Genomic DNA, 17,374 nt, shown 5'->3' with positions numbered 1-17,374 from the left:
TCGCCAGGCCTGTACCCGTTAGAACACGTGTGAGACCAATTCGGATGTCAGCACCGCCCCAATGCCAGTATCCACGATATAAGCGAGCTTTCCTCACGAGAGGATGCAGTGGCTTTATGCTAACCTTTCAGCAAATCAGTGCTCGCACCCGGCCCAGAAAGGGTGTCACGTCATGCTGAAAAGTGGGCTCATACTTCTAAGTGCCGGCCGCGGTGGCCGTGCGGTTCTAGGCGCTGCAGTCCGGAACCGCGGGATTGCTACGGTCGCAGGCTCGAATCCCGCCTCGGGCATGGATGTGTGTGATGTCCTTAGGTTAGTTAGGTTTAAGTAGTTCTCAGTTCTAGGGGACTGATGACCTAAGATGTTAAGTCCCATAGTGCTCAGAGCCATTTGAACCATTTGAACTTCTAAGTCCTTTGTAAATTTGACTCGATTCAGTAATCACTGAAATAAAATTACATACCTCCTGAACCAACGAAGTTTCATTTCATTTTATTTCCTTCTGCCCCTTCCCTTGTGGCTGCTTCGCTGTTTTTGTCTCTTCTAGTTATACGTGCTAGGGATTTCAGTGTGAGGTATGAAGTCTGAAATATTGTACCAGTTGCTGCAAAGAAGCAAAGTTCAAATCCAACGACTCATCGGCTACGAGGTCTTTAGAGGAGGAACACCAGCCCGGTCAGACGGATTTGCGATGGCAAATATGCCGTTAGCTTGTTAGGAAACCAGCGCGGTATTCGGCTCAAAGTTTTTCTTGCAACCACCAACAACCTAAGTTAAATGGTTAGGATCTAGCTGGTCTGGAACAGGGTCCAGGATGATAACCATAGCGCCACTGCCGCAGGTTCCAGCTCCATAAAATACCCAATCACAGCTCGAGGTCAGTCTCAATAACACCTGTAACAATACAACTCCTCCACTCATCTGCCAGTGCCCTGAAGCCTATTGTATACCGAATGTGTAGAGAAATCATAACTCTTGAATTCTGAGATGTGGATGGAAGTCGCCGACCAGTTAAACCATCCATTATGGTTGTCTATACGTTGAATATAATTTAAAGTTTCACTAACACTGTAACCCGCATTTGTTTTTCGTGTTTCAAGTAACATTCGAGTAACAAGTCGGTTGCATGACAAATGCAACAGAGAAACAGCCTATTGCTAACAGGGTTTTATTTTAAAGGTGTCACTGTGATCTCCGTAGAGTCTTGAAAGTGTATAGATTAATCTGTGAAAATTCACATCTTATGACACACACAAATTGCGCAGGTCGCACCAGTGTTTAAGAAGGGTAGTAGGAGTAATCCATCGAACCTATATCATTGACGTCGGTTTGCAGTAGGGTTTTGAAGCATATACTGTATTCAAACATTATGAATCACCTCGAAGGGAACTATCTATTGATACGTAATCAGCATAGTTTCAGAAAACATCGTTCTTGTGCAACGCAGCTAGCTCTTTATTCGCACAAAGTAGTGGCTGCTATCGACAGGGGATCTCAAGTTGATTCCGTATTTCTAAATTTCCGGAAAGCTTTTGACACCGTTCCTCACAAGCGACTTCTAATCAAGCTGCGAGCCTATGGGGTATCGTCTCAATTGTGCGACTGGATTCGTGATTTCCTGTCAGGAAGGTCGCAGTTCATAGTAATAGACGGCAAATCATCGAGTAAAACTAAAGTGATATCAGGTGTTCCCCAGGGAAATGTCCTGGGACCTCTGCTGTTCCTGATCTATATAAATGACCTGGGTGACAATCTGAGCAGTTATCTTAGGTTGTTCGCAGATGATGCTGTAATTTACCGTCTAGTAAGGTCATCCGAAGACCAGTATCAGTTGCAAAGCGATTTAGAAAAGATTGCTGTATGGTGGTGGCAGGTGACGCTAAATAACGAAAAGTGTGAGGTGATCCACATGAGTTCCAAAAGAAATCCGTTGGAATCCGATTACTCGATAAATAGTACAATTCTCAAGGCTGTCAATTCAACTAAGTACCTGGGTGTTAAAATCACTAACAACTTCAGTTGGAAAGACCACCTAGATAATATTGTGGGGAAGGCGAGCCAAAGGTTGCGTTTCATTGACAGGACACTTAGAAGATGCAACAAGTCCACTAAAGAGACAGGTTACACTACACTCGTTCGTCCTCTGTTAGAATATTTCTGCGCGGTGTGGGATCCTTACCAGGTGGGATTGACGGAGGACATCAAAAGGGTGCAAAAAAGGGCAGCTCGTTTTGTATTATCACGTAACAGGGGAGAGTGTGTGGCAGATATGATACGCGAGTTGGGATGGAAGTCATTAAAGCAAAGACGTTTTTCGTCGCGGCGAGATCTATTTACGAAATTTCAGTCACCAACTTTCTCTTCCGAATGCGAAAATATTTTGTTGAGCCCAAACCTACATAGGTAGGAATGATCAACAAAATAAAATAAGAGAAATCAGAGCTCGAACAGAAAGGTTTAGGTGCTTGTTTTTCCCTCGCGCTGTTCGGGAGTGGAATGGTAGAGAGACAGTATGACTGTGGTTCGATGAACCCTCTGCCAAGCACTTGGGTGTGAATTGCGGAGTAGTCATGTAGGTGTAGACAGTCCTCGATCAGCCACTGCAGTATTATCTGTGTGCTGTCTGGCATTGTGGACATTCTTGTTTGCAGACTTCTTTTAATTAAGAGATCCTCCTCCTTGTCCTTGTTTCAGAGCATTGAAAATATGCTAAGATTTCAAGATGTATAATTTTTTTCTAAGACTATTTCATATGTCATGACTATTTATAAACGTGGAATTTATGAAAGAAAACCATCACAATGATTACATTTTTTTACTTGAGTGCCTACTGGATAATGTCTTTTACGATTATTAAAAAACTGTCAAACCCGATAGGGTAAGATGAAAGAGAGAATATGGATTTCTAAATAATTAATATGTAACGAAAATTGCTCTTGAAGCAAGCATTGAACATACTTTCGATAAACAGCGCTTTTTAAAGGGCATCATCAGGATGCTAAAGACTTGATTTTTCTTTGTAAAAATTACTTAACCTAGCAATATATACCGTCATAAACTCAAAATTACAGGCTGCAAGTAGAAGTGCTTCGTAGGTAGGATTCAAATTTCGCACATAGCAGTACCCTTCTTTCTACTGTAAAAGATGTGGACTGTTATCGACATCATAGCTTTCGATGCGCTAATTTCCTTTAGTACCTGTGACGAAAAGATATCTCCTTGAGCATTTACTATTAGATCACAAGGAAATTATTGTTACCACACTTGGCATCGCCGCACGTACACAGGATGCGGCGCACGGGGCTTTGCTGCCGCTGGTGTTGTTGCTGCACGGCAGTTTGAACGGCTGAGTCTTTGGCTCCTCCCTCGTGCCGTATCGTCTTTTACCGCCATTCGTATTAGCAGCACGTCCGCGCGCCGTGCGACGGAATCGGGAGGACGGTTCAAGTGCCCTCCGACTACCCAAGATAGCATTTCTGTGTTTTCTCTAAACAACCCAAAACCAGAGTTGCAAACAAGATGATTTCTGCTTCTGAACTTGGGTTACGTTTCCTATGTCTTCTATGTCGCCGGGAGTAAAACACTAATCTTCCATTTTCTTGTTTCATATGTCTATGTATAGCATCTGAATCAAGACCGTCATTGTCGATAAAGAATTATATGTATTACACATGGTGTTCTGATGTAATCGAATTTCCTTTCTTTGACACACGCAGACTGCTGTGCTGTTTCTGTACATCAGTATGTTGATTATACAGAATACATTCCGATCATTACTTGTTGCTGTATGTATGACGTAACTTCCTGTATCTTACTTTTACATTTATCGGACTACTCCGTGTACACAGTGAGTAATTCCACGTAATCCGCAGACCCACAATGATAATACTTGCTCACCTCTTATCACGTAATCCATACCTTCCTTAAGATATGTTCAAAGGAACGTCTCATGAGACAAATGAAAGTTCGTTAGAGCTCGTGCATTACTATGTTGTTTACGTTGTCATTAGAAACTTTCTGTGGTCGTTGCAGTGAATATCAAATCAATGACGAGTCTATATGAAATTGTAGTAAGCTGCTTTCGATAAATTCAGTAGACCGAAAAGGGGAAATTCTCTTTGAAACGCTCAGAATATGGATCTTTCCAGACATATAGGACTTCTTCTTGAAGGACATATTATTTTTACACAGCCTTCATAAAAGTAAAGTCATTTGCATATAGACACACACACACACACACACACACACACACACACACACACACACACACACACTCACACACACACAGGCACACTCACACCTACACACACTGACACAAAAGAACACACACGAAAGACAATGAGCGACATAGTGGAAGCAATCCCTCCTAGGAACCCTTATTTTCCGTATTTCTTTTCAATTTTACCCGAATTATATGATGACTTCAATTACTCCCGGTTTTGCACTCCCCCCCCCCCCCCCTCCCAATAAATTTGATATTTCTAGAGCATAAATGAAGTTAAGTTATATATACAGTAGAATGTACTCTAAAATCTTTTGGTAGCCTGCAATTTTACATTCCTTTCGAATCATATGTCATACAATCATATGAATTTGACAGATGTGCTCTTTGGAATTTCGCTGACAACGTGAAATTAGTTTGGCCCTAACTTTACCTCAGAGTGCAGCAATAGTTCGATAAATTAATTATAAACGTAAATTACAACTGCCAACAGAAAACACGTACACACACACACACACACACACACACACACACACACTATATCAATCCATTAGTAAACTTATGTGCCACCCGATCAGGTTAGAACATCTGTAGAAAGGCTGTAACAGTAAAAATACGTATCACCATTTCACGTACAGTGAATTAATAAAGAATTATTTGGTTAACTCGTACGAACTGGAAACTAAGCACGTTCCAGTCAGAATTCAGAAATCGAATGTTGTCATCTAGCACTGTATTAAAGATCCCGAAAGAAAGGGAGTTTCGAAGTAAACATACTAGTTTGGGAGCTAATGAGACAGGGCGGTTAATTGCTTTTTAATGCCAACAGAAAATGTCAGCCTGGCTGCATGGAAACGCGGAAGATTCAGTGAAGGAGGAGGAAATAAGCAGACTCCGGAAACTGCGCTATAGCTGGCAGGAAACCGATAAACTTATCTCGTCGCTAGAGGTACGTCATTGGCTGGTTCATGAGCCATTTTAATCAACTGCCACTTTCTGCATTGTCTTACCTAGATTTTAGCTCTCTTAGCACGTTACATGTCTTCTTCTATTCACAGCTGAGGTCAGACGAATTGCAGCTATCTTTCCAGCTCCATAAAGTTGCAGATAACATATTTCACACAGTACAACCAACATGCTGTGTGGGGGTATTCAGTGAAAAAGAGAGTTACCACTGTCTGACTTCCTACCTACTCGCATTTCAATGTATGCATTTAATATTAACATGGGAAATAAACTAAAAAGTTCAATAAAAGTAAATTCCATCACAAGAACATAATTTTTTCACAAAATGTTATTATAATTATTTATTGTAATTTTTCGACTTCAGTAGAGAGTAAAAACAAATCCGGAATAAAAAAATAATGTTCAAATGTGTGTGAAATCTTATGGGACTTAACTGCTAAGGTCATCAGTCCCTAAACTTACTCACTACTTAACCTAAATTATCCTAAGGACAAAGACACACACCCATGCTCGAGGGAGGACTCGAACCTCCGCCGGGACCAAATCCGGAATAATTTGATTTCTTCTGTACTGACTACAATGAAAAACTGGAAACTTTTCAATTTTCGCCCATTGTACTAGCGATATCTCCAGTTCGCCCACAAAACTATCAATCGATCAGTACTATGTATTTTCCAGAAAAAATCTCAAGGAGACACAGAAAAAGATTTGCTGTCGGTAGGTATAAACAACCCGCAAGTGCTATGAAGATTCTTTGGGAACTCAAATGGGAATCCCTAGGGAGGGGGGCCGGAGGGGGAAGGCGAAGTTCTTTTCGAGGAACACTATTGAGAAAATCTAGAGGACCGGCATTTGAAAAAAAATTGGCTCTGAGCACTATGGGACTCAACATCTGAGGTCATCAGTCCCCTAGAACTTAGAACTACTTAAACCTAACTAACCTAAGGACATCACACACATCCATGCCCGAGGCAGGATTCGAACCTGCGACCGTAGCGGTCGCGCGGTTCCGGACTGAAGTGCCTAGAACCGCTAGGCCACCGTGGCCGGCCCGGCATTTGAAGCTGACTGCAGAACGATCTTACTGCCACCAACATACATTTCGCGTAAGGACCACGAAGATGAGAAACGAGAAATTATGGCTCATACGGAGGCATATAGACTGTCGTTTTTCCCTCTCTCTATCTGCGAGTGTAACTTAAAAGGAAGTGACTAGTAGCGGCTCAAGGTACCCTTCGCTACGCACCGCACGGTGGCTTCTGGAGTATGAATGTGGAGTAATCACAGGTGGATCCTCGGAAGATTGGTGGTCCATGTCACTCCGTGCGAACGGTATTAGATGTAATGCAATACGGATTATCCCTTTGGACTATTGTGTTGTACGGAAGGAGGTGGTACACGGTTTTGATAGTGAACATGCATTCGGAATCGTCTTGCTACTTAAATTTAGATTTCTCGACGTTTCCTTAACCGCTTGAGACAAATACCGGGATGGTTTCTTTAAACGGATGCTGCCGATTTATATCCCCATCCTTGACCACTCTGAATTAGTGCTGCGTCTCTAATGACCTCGTCATCGACGGGACGTTAAACTTTAATGTTCCTTCCTTCTTAGTTCGTGGTGAGCAGCTCAGTGTACTTGGATTCAGCACTGTAATCTTATTCTTGGTAATATATAAGTGGTTTTTAGTTGAACATCCGTTTCTTTTTTCTTTCGAATGTCTACCAAATTATATGTTTCACTATTCCTATTTCTCCAGTGAGTCTAGTATATAAAAGTCTGTGCGCTGTTCTTTTTGTTCATTCGATATTCTATGTTAGCCAAACCTGATATGAGCTTATACACTTGGGGGTACTCTGATATATCGGCTATAAGCACCTCGACTACCAGATCAGACTCACTCTAACAATGAACAAAAATATGCCACCGTAGTGAGAGTGAATGGGCTCGAAGGCCCATGCGGCCACTTACTTTAGCCCTCCACAGTTCTAAATACAGCTTAAGGCGAACACCGTGATGATTCATCGAACAAAGCTACGGGAGATTTCACTCGCAACCTGCTGTGTAGATGAGCTTCTGGATTTCCCTTAATGAGGCGCATATCGATTGGGCTCTCCTACCTACTTCTCATTCGCAATTTGTCATTCGATTGACTAAAGACAGAACGAATGTGGCTGTTTCAATTCTCATTCTCACTGTTACACAACTGGCTGCTTTTATAACCATTGTCTCCATTTGTCAGCCGCAGCTGAACACCACAGGGATTTTATAATGTCTGTATTACAATTAGTGTCAACCGCCAACTCATTAATATTCATATCATACAATGAAGGCTTTCACGACCGGATGTTTCAGCTGCCGAGAATTCTTCCGGGTTGTATGGCCGTGGTCCATGGAACTCTTCGATCCCTATACACAACACTATCAACTACAGAAAGCACGCTGACATACTTGGAACCACTCCAACAAAAGAAGCACAACCACCAACGCAAAATTAAGGCCTTATAATACAGTAGTCTTAAAAGACACTTGTACAAAGCCTCAGAAACAACAGTAATCAAGGAAAGACTGAAAATTAAAAAGAAAAACGATACAGGAAAATACTGAGAAAGATCTATGGACTGTTTCAGAAAGAGGGGATCTGGATAAAGAGACCGACAGAAGATCTATATGAATAGAAAAGAGACAATTACAAAGGAAAAAGAAGGGTTAAGTTCTACCGACATATACGTAGGATGAACGAAGACAGGCTGACCAAGAAGATTTTTAAGGTAGTGGCGACTAATACAGTGAAAACCACTTAGGCAAAGGAAACCTAGGAAGATCTCAGGAGACTAAACTTCTCCACAGAAGACATGATAGGCAGGAGAAAAATACATAGGAAAAACGAGAAAACAAAAATTTGCTTAAACGCCCAAAGCGAAAAAAGGAAAGGAGTGGAGAGAAGAGTGGAAGAAGAAACCGTATTTATGTGAGAAGAAGGCAGGAAAAAGACCGTGAAAGCTGACTATGTTTTAGCGCTCGCCTTAAGGGGAAATTACCGATAGTAGTAGTAGTAGTAGTAGTAGTAGTAATAATAATTAACAAGACAGACACAAATTCGGCGCTACAACACAGTCATAAAACCATCAGTCTTCTACGAAAGCGAAACAGTGACAGTTAACAGAAAACACGAACTTGAAGAAATCAAGAATGAAAAGAGAAGGATCATTAGGAATATTTTGAGGAGCGAAACATGTCCAACACGGTTACAGGCTATAATCAATTAAAACAACAGAAAAGTTTTGAAGCATCAAAACTGACATTACGAAAAGGTGAACTCAATAGACTACCACAAAAGTGATTAACAAAAAGGATAATAGACTGCGTGGCATCACTTAGGACCTCAACACCTTGGCTGGAAAAAGTCACAAACACAAGACCAAGCGACGTTTTACAAAGAGTCATCTTCAGACACAAAGTAAGAAATGGGAAGTTACATCAGAGCAACCAAAACAAAGGTAGTACAGACCAAACTGGTCGGAACAACGTAAACAAGCCTTCTCGGAAAGAACGGCAGCCTATTGGAATATGAAGAAGAACCTAAAGTAGAGTGATTGAGCTATTTGCTTAACATCCTCCATTTATTGGGAGAATTCGCTAATAATAATAATAACCGAGCGAGGTGGCGCAGTGGTTAGACACTGGACTCGCATTCGGGAGGACGACGGTTCAATCCCGCGTCCGGCCATCCTGATTTAGGTTTTCCGTGATTTCCCTAAGTCGCTCCAGGCAAATGCCGGGATGGTTCCTTTCAAAGGGCACGGCTGACTTCCTTCCCCGTCCTTCCCTAATCCGATGAGACCGATGACCTCGCTGTCTGGTCTCCTTCCCCGAAACAACCAACCAACCAACAATAATAACACGAACAATAGTTGAACTGTCATGTTTCTTCGAGTCGCCCAAGAAATCATTTATGTGCGTGTGTGTGTGTGTGTGTGTGTGAAAACTCTGCCTATAGGGAAATCTCTAATACACGGATACAGCCGGCTAGAAATTTCATGGGCTGCGTTTTTTTCCTGGCAAGTTAGTGAATTACAAGTTTTTAACCACACTCGGAACGAATAGAACGAGTGAGTAGCGAGCAGCAGCAGTACTTGGGCAGGAATGCAGGCTGGGAGGTTGAAGGCCGCGGTTGCGCTGTAAACATGTCCCAGAGAGGGCGCACCCGCCGGCTGGAGAGCCGGTATGTACTGACTCGCCGCCGCCGCCGCCACATAGCTATGTGTCCGCGCCTGCCTACCTGTAGAGCGTAGACAGCGCAGCGTGCGGCGACCTGGCCTACGAGTATCGCCCTCCAGCGTCTGGCGGGCTGACCGGGCAATCGGCGGCGGGCGACTGAGCCCAGGCAGGCCGTGGCGAGCCCACGGCTCGCGCTTCGTCCTTGTTCCCCCCCACCCAGGCTGTGGCCGAGCCTCTGGCGGAAACCGAGGTGCCATCCCTCCTCCAGACCAGCGAGTGCGTGTATTTGTGTGTGTGCGTGTGTGCGCGACCGTGTGAGTGACGTCTGCAGGTGTACTTCTCCAGCTGTTTTGCGTAGCCAGTAAAGCGTGTTTGAGCATTAAGTGGCTTTGTAGGCGTGTTGTAATCAGCTGCCAGTCAAGTAACGACCTAAATATACACGCCACTTCCGTAATGGAAAAATTAGGAAGGACGATTAGGTTTTAAGAGCCCAATTGGCTGCGTGGTCATTAAATTTGGGCTACTAGACCAACTGGACAACTACATGACTGGAAAACTTCTGTGGTCTACTTCGAAGAAACTGCGTCGGTAAGTGCATGAAGTGAATCACTACACTTACTAAAAACCCAAATGAAGACGATAGGACGAAGATTTCAGTTCTGCTTCTCTCGAATACGGTTCAAAAATGGCTCAAATGGCTCTGAGCACTACGGGACTCAACTTCTAAGGTCATCAGTCCCCTAGAACTTAGAACTACTTAAACCTAACTAACCTAAGGACATCACACACATCTATGCATGAGGCAGGATTCGAACCTGCGACCGTAGCCGTCGCGCGGTTCCAGACTGTAGCACCTAGAACCACTCGGCCACCCCGGCCGGCTCTCAAATACGGATCTCGTCTTTTAATCACTCCCAGTTTCGCTCCAACTTTTGTTTCAAATTGCCTATATCGGAAGGCTTTTATTTACGGAAAAATTTAGACAAGTTTCATTTCCTGCGTCGCACACGAGGAACTGACGCAATCGTCGTCGAAGGTTGATCGTGATTCTCGTCAGTATACGGAAAATACCATGTAGGACTAGCACTCCTGGAAGTGCTTGGATACCTCAGTCAGTAGAGCACTTGTCCGTGAAAGACAAACGTCGCAGATTCGAGTCCCAGACCAGCACAGCGTTTTCATCTGTCAAGAAGTTTCAATATTTACATAGCGTAATAGAAAGAGCATTGTCTGAGATCAAGTCTTAATATTGTAATGTGCGCGTGTGGCACACAATACTCATTAAAGCCTGTACTATGGTAAGTAAGTGGGGTTTACCTTACGAGACAGGATTTTTGTATAGATATTGACCGCGTGTACCTGAATGGAGGCAAATCAGACTTACACCCACCCTGTAATAACAATGATACGTCGAGCAAGTCCGAAATGCAACTACACGTCAGGACGGACAAGAAACAACACAGAAGATGCTACCAATTTGTTAATAATACGGTCGCCAGCCTAATTAGGCACTAACTGAGTTTCGTCCCTGTACAAGTTAATGTACGTTCATGCGAAACCACACGTAATAACACTGCATAATATGGTAAATTTTAGAACCAGAAAATCTACTGAACTGATAATTTCACTTTCTGTACTAATATGGATAAACCGTAAATACATAACATTACACTATAATATTTACTACAATCTTCGTACTGTCTATTGATCTGATTAAAATCGGGCATAGGTTACCCTACAAAAAAGCACTTTCGAAACACACACACAATGTCAATTTTGATAAAGGTAAAACACTGATAAATTTTGGTTTCTATTTTGGCTTTGACTTTGCTGGTCAAATCAGTTTAGAACACTTCAGAATTCAAATGAATAAAAAGGGGGGGGGGGCTGAAACTGTTATGATCACTGTATTAAAACAATTAATTTCTGAAATCATTATGCCCTCAAGATTTCCAATATATGATTTACTACTCTTTTTGTCTTATTTCCTGCTCATTTAAATACCATTATATCTGTCTCGAAATAATTAAGCTTCATTACTAAATCAATATCAAAATTATCTTCCAACTTTGTCAGACCTTTGTTATTCGTCTATTAGTTCATTAACAAAAAAAATTCTTTAAACATCATTCTAACATAGCTAGGTCTGCAGGTAATTATTATTAACATAAACTTTAATTCTTCATTTCGGGACACTCGGATTGCACAGCATTTGGAAAGGACCCTGTCTAGTTTAGTTGTGAGGATAATTAAATGATAGGACAGTTCTGGTAAAATTTAAGTTGTTATTGAACAGTATGGAACAAAAGTAACACTGGTCCACACGAATACAGTACTAAAAGTTTCGACCTGTTTGTATCGATGTGGCGGTTGGCGGGCGGCGAGATGGCGAGGCGCAGAGCACACATACAACCACAGCAATGGCTCTTGACGTATCGGCACTTTACTTCTTCATAGCGTCGCAATACTTTCCCATTTAGTGCCTATGGAATTTTGTCATGCTGTATAGGCGTCGGAACGGCATATCCGAGGCTCAATGAAACTACGTCTTCCAGGAGAGCCTCCTCGATCCAGGACGTGTTGCTCAGACCAATGCCCAACTCCGACTACTACTGCTGAGCCCGTTTTGCCGTGCAGCGCCCGTGTGCATTTTCCCGCGCTCGCCTGCCATCCACCTTTTACCGCTCCCCTACAGACAGGGTATTCACCCGAGGTTTTGCATTCTACATATCCTAATACATTGCCTACGTATGGACCAGACGCACAATTACAATTTTAACATCTTACAATAGTTTCAACGTTTCTTACATTTCAATTCTGTTATAATATTGCTTGAAATTTGACATAAACATTAATATTCACATCGAAAATTGTTTACAGTTTCTTTAACATAATGGCATGAAACAAAAAAGAAATGAAATCAGAACATCGATTACACTAATTTATCGAAAATCAGAAGAAAAAATTATTATATGTACAATAGTACAGCGTTGTTGTTGTTACAATATGACGTAGAATTCAAGGACACTGAGCACAGTGAATTCTACGCTGGAAGTGAATAGTTTACAACGACACCTTTGAATAACTTAACGAAACCATCGAACGTTCTCTGTGCGAAATTAGGGAACAGACAATATCCAGAAACGGTGCCAACATATCTATTCAAATATTATTTACACATCAAATAAAGTTTTGCATCACATCGGTTCTGAGAGCTCCGGAACCAGTACAGAAAACTGGAATAGAGATAAACATAAACATCATTTCCTCCCTTTTTATTCCTCATGAAAACCACACATTGCATGTTGTACCACAATACAGCGAGACCTTCAGAGGTGGTGGTCCAGATTGCTGTATACACCGGTACTTCTAATAAGCAGTAGCACGTCCTCTTGCATTGATGCTTGGCTGTATTCGTCGTGGCTTACTATCCACAAGCTCATCAAGGCACTGTCGGTCCAGATCGTCCCGCTCCTCAACGGCGATTCGGCGTAGATCCCTCAGAGTGGTTGGTGGGTCACGTCGTCCATAAACATACCTTTTCAATCTATCTCAGCCATGTCGATAGGGTTCATGTCTGGAGGACATGCTGGATGCTCTCGTCGAGCGATTTCGTTATCCTGAAGGAAGTCATTCACAAGATGTGCACGATGGAGACGCGAATTGTCGTCCATGAAGACGAATGCCTCGCCAATATTCTGCCGATATGGTTGCACTATTGGTCGGAGGATGGCATTCACGAATCTTACAACAGTTACGACGCTTTCCATGACCACCAGTGGCATACGTCGGCCCCACGTAATGCCACCCCAAAACAGCAGGGACCCTCCACCTTGCTACACTCGCTGTACAGTGTGTCTAAGGCCTGACCGGGTTGTCTCCAAACACGTGTCAGACGATTGTCTCGTTGAAGGCATATGCGACACTCATCGGTGAAGAGAACTTGATGCCAATCCTGAGCGGTCCATTCGGCGTGTTGTTGGGCCCATCTGTACCGCGCTGCAGGGCGTCGTGGTTGCAAAGATGGACCTCGCCATGGACATGGGAAGTGAAGTTGTGCATCATGCAGCTTATTGCGCACAGTTTGAGTCGTAGCACGACGTCCTGTGGCTGCACGAAAAGCATTATTCAACACGGTGGCGTAGCTGTCAGGGTTCCTCCGAGCCATAATCCGAAGGTAGCGGTCATACACTGCAGTAGTAGCCCTTGGGAGGTCTGAGCAAGGCATGTCATCGACAGTTCCTGACTCTCTCTGTATCTCCTCCATGTCCGGACAACATCATGGCTGAACTACAGACAACACATGCCGTGTGCCTCCTTCCTGGAGGAATGACTGGAACTGGTCGGCTGTCGGACCCCCTCCGTCTAATAGGCGCTGCTCATGCATGGTTATTTACATCTTTGGGCGGGTTTAGTGACATCTCTGAACATTCTAAGGGACTGTATCTGTGATACAATATCCGCAGTCAACGTCTGTCTTCAGGAGTTCTGGGAACCGGGACGACGCAAAACTTTTTTTGATGCGTGTATTATATAAAATTTCTTACCCAATGAATACGCTGGAGAATAGTATTGTGTAATCTTCATGAGCAAAATTGGCAGCGGTGAAAATGCAAACGTCGGAGCCGTGTTCCAGGATCATGACCAATTTAACTCATCCTTTTGTCAAATTTTCGAAATTTATTCCGCGCTGATCGACATATCTTTATCATTTCTGATAGTTATAACAATGAAATTCAATCAGAATTAGTATTATTTACTGGTATCCACTATTTAAACTGCGAATTCGTTGGTCAATGCACGTACGTGATCTAGTAACCACAATCTTTTTGTACCTGCTACTGATGTTTATGAAACAGACAGAACCTACGTGTTTGCTTTTGCAAATACTTCTTGAATAACTCCTCATCTGAAAATCAGTTACGTTGTGTTATCCACACTTTACTTAGAAGCATGATGGATAAAAATACGGTTGAAACTTCCTGGAAGATTGAAACTGTGTGCCGGACCGAGACTTGAACTCGGGACCTTTACCTTTCGCGGGCTAGTGCTCTACCATCTGAGCTACCCAAGCACAACTCAGACCCCGTCCGTCGTGCTTGGGTAGCTCAGGTGGCAGAGCACTTGCCAGCGAAAGGCAAAGGTCCCGAGTTCAAGTCTCGGTTCGGCACAAAGTTTTAATCTGGCAGGAAGTTTCATATCAGCGCACACTCCGCTGCAGAGTGAAAATTTTATTCTGAAAGCCGGCTGGTGTGGCCGAGCGGTTCTAAGCGCTTCAGTCTGGAACCGCGCGGCCGCTACGGCCGCAGGTTCGAATCCTGCCTCGGGCATGGATGTGTGTGATGTCCTTAGGTTAGTTAGTAGTTCTAAGTTCTAGGGGACTGATGACCTCAGATGTTAAGTCCCATAGCGCTCAGAGCCATCATCTTATTCTGAAAAATACGGTTCTCGCATGAGGGTACCGGATATAGCGTTCCATAAGAGGGTGCCTGTCCCGTCTCTAATGACTTCGATGTCGACGGGACGTTAAACCCTAGTCTTCCTTCCTTCCTACCTACATGGCACCAAATGCGGTTTACCCACACGTCACCTGTAGCAGACACGCTACAGGCCCCTCGCTGTCGGGGATCCCACAGACTCACTGCCTACTTTAGTGTGGTAAAATTAATTGTTACAAATTGTGAATTGAAGCTGGTAATGCTGTGTAGGATTATGTGTGCTGTGAATTAAATTAAACGTCCAGTGGCATTGTTGGCGGGAAAATACCATTGGTTGGGTTAGCCCGCGCAAATTGGCCCCTTTCCTTGCGGATATGCGAGAGGTGTGTCGTATATGGATTTGTGGAGTCTAGGTGAGTATAACACGTTCGTGTATAGTGTAGTGTATTGTTGTGTTGCATGATGGTGATGGGAAAAGGGAGAGGGTGAAGCCCCGTGCCGTCACGTAGCATACTCTCTCGAAGAGCACCAAGGAGGCCGCCGAACTTAATATCACCATCGGACGGCTGGATGACCATCATCAGTGACACACGCCCTCACTTCATGAGACACTGCGCAGAGGTTCGGAACTTAATCCGGGATATTGGCGCAACGAGTGGTGACCAGGTACTGTACGCCACGACCTCTCCTCCGCTTACCGGCCGGGTACTGACAATGAAAATTTCATACACCATCGGGGAACCAGCCGCCTTTCCTCCGAATTGTACGTCACCACACTGCACAGCATGCGCTAGCGACCTTGTCTACAGAAGCTTTGCTGGTACTTCTACTTTATTACACCACATTTTACGTATTAGAAATTGGAGCAACAGTTTTATTTGCATACGATGGAGCTGCATCGCAATACACAGCTGCTATAAATGATTCATTTGTTTTCAAAGCTCTACATCTTCAAAAGCATAACATGTACCAATATGACTCATGCATGAAGAGAACCATAAACTCACCGAGTTTGCATTGCGCGTACCACTTGGCGTTAGGAGTACAGTGCCTTGACAAAATGATGACAAAGTAAGAAAATAGTTTTTTGTGTTGGAATATGTGAGAAATTTATTTGTTACAGCAGTGCAGCGTGCATTCAGAAGACATTATGGAAAAGAAACGCCATGTAAACAGATCATTCTGCATACTTTCAGCAACTTCTGTTAACCACTATATGAAAAACCAGTCCAATATGCAAAAATTTTATTTTTCCAAAATTAAATTTTCATTCTGCAGCGGAGTGTGCGCTGATATGAAACTTGCTGTCAGATTGAGAGTGTGTGCTGGTCCTAGAATCGAACTCGGCAACTTTCCTTTCCAGGAAGTTTGATTTTATTTTTCATTCCGTGACTAGTTTCGGGCCGAACCCATTTTCAAATCAACATAACAAAGTCAAAATGGCATTTATGAAGATGTGAACAAAATGTGTAATGTACAGTCACATTTCAGACAGATAACTGTGCTGGTATCGATAGTTTGGGGACAATGGTTGTCTCTCTAATCAGAGTGGTACTGGTCAGCCAAGTGTTGCAGGTGCTACCGTGAAGAGAGTGAGGGAAAGTTTAGTACACAGTCCAAAATATCAACGGCCCGCGCAAGCCACGAGTTTTGAATATCACAGCGAACTGTGTGGAAAACTTTGCGATGGCGGTTGAATTTCAAACCATACCGTCTGCAGCTCGCGCAACAAGTAAAATCAGGAGATTATGGACGGCGCCTTTAATTCTTCACCACAATGAACTCGAGGAAGATCATTTAGCCTCCAAGCTGATGAAGCACCCTTCCATTTATCTGGAAATGTTAATCGTGATAGTGCGGGGCACTAAACATCCTCGTGAAATTGTCGAGCATGAACGATGTTCACCGAACCTTAATTGTAGAGTGTTGTACAAGGGAGAGAATGTTATTATGGGCGGCCGGTATTCTCTTTCTACAACACAGATGCACATGTGAATTAATACGGTTCTTTATTTACAAGAAGCTGCTACTTAACTTGAATTGAATCCATGTTCATGGCACCAACTCATCAGTAATAGCCCTCTTGCAGACAATATCGGCAATGTTGCTATTACAAACTTTAGTCTCACTAATCCGGTCGCTATGTACTGTCGTAGCCTGGGATGCACGATATCCACTCCGAGATTGAATGACGCACGCCAAACTGGGGTGTTAGAGAGGCCGTCCAGTCAGCGGCAGTGGCCTAAATACATGCTGTCGAGGCGGCGTTGGCTGCCTGTTGCTTGTCAGTGTGTCTCTGACCTCTCTCATGAGAGACGAGCTATTATCGATCTTCACGCTACATCTTTGGCAGCCGGTGTGCTGGCGACAGCTTACTCCAGCACATTCCCCGTTCCCAAAATGCCGCTCTGTTGTCATGTAGGGAGGACACCAACAACAAGGGGGCGGGCGGAGGTAGGACGCTGAACGTAGAGATGAGCCGGGATCGGGCTTGTGAGGCAACAGGAGCATCCTCTGTAAAACTGC

General features: G+C 43.5%; 1 protein-coding gene across 1 annotated transcript in view; it reads right to left on the bottom strand.

Annotated features, from left to right (window-relative positions):
• LOC124787694 (carnitine O-palmitoyltransferase 1, liver isoform-like) overlaps positions 1–9,613 on the bottom strand; it is a 142,010-nt gene extending 132,397 nt beyond the window's left edge. Inside the window, exon 1 of the mRNA XM_047254526.1 lies at positions 9,472–9,613. The gene's annotated coding sequence lies outside the window, so the exon portion shown is untranslated. The remainder of the gene's footprint in view (positions 1–9,471) is intronic.
• Positions 9,614–17,374: the final 7,761 nt, after the last annotated feature.

Source organism: Schistocerca piceifrons, chromosome 1, assembly GCF_021461385.2.
Source record: "Schistocerca piceifrons isolate TAMUIC-IGC-003096 chromosome 1, iqSchPice1.1, whole genome shotgun sequence".
NCBI classification, from domain to species: Eukaryota; Metazoa; Arthropoda; class Insecta; order Orthoptera; family Acrididae; genus Schistocerca; species Schistocerca piceifrons.
The sequence above is the reverse complement of the archived record's forward strand: the minus strand, read 5'-3'. Positions and strand labels throughout refer to the sequence as shown.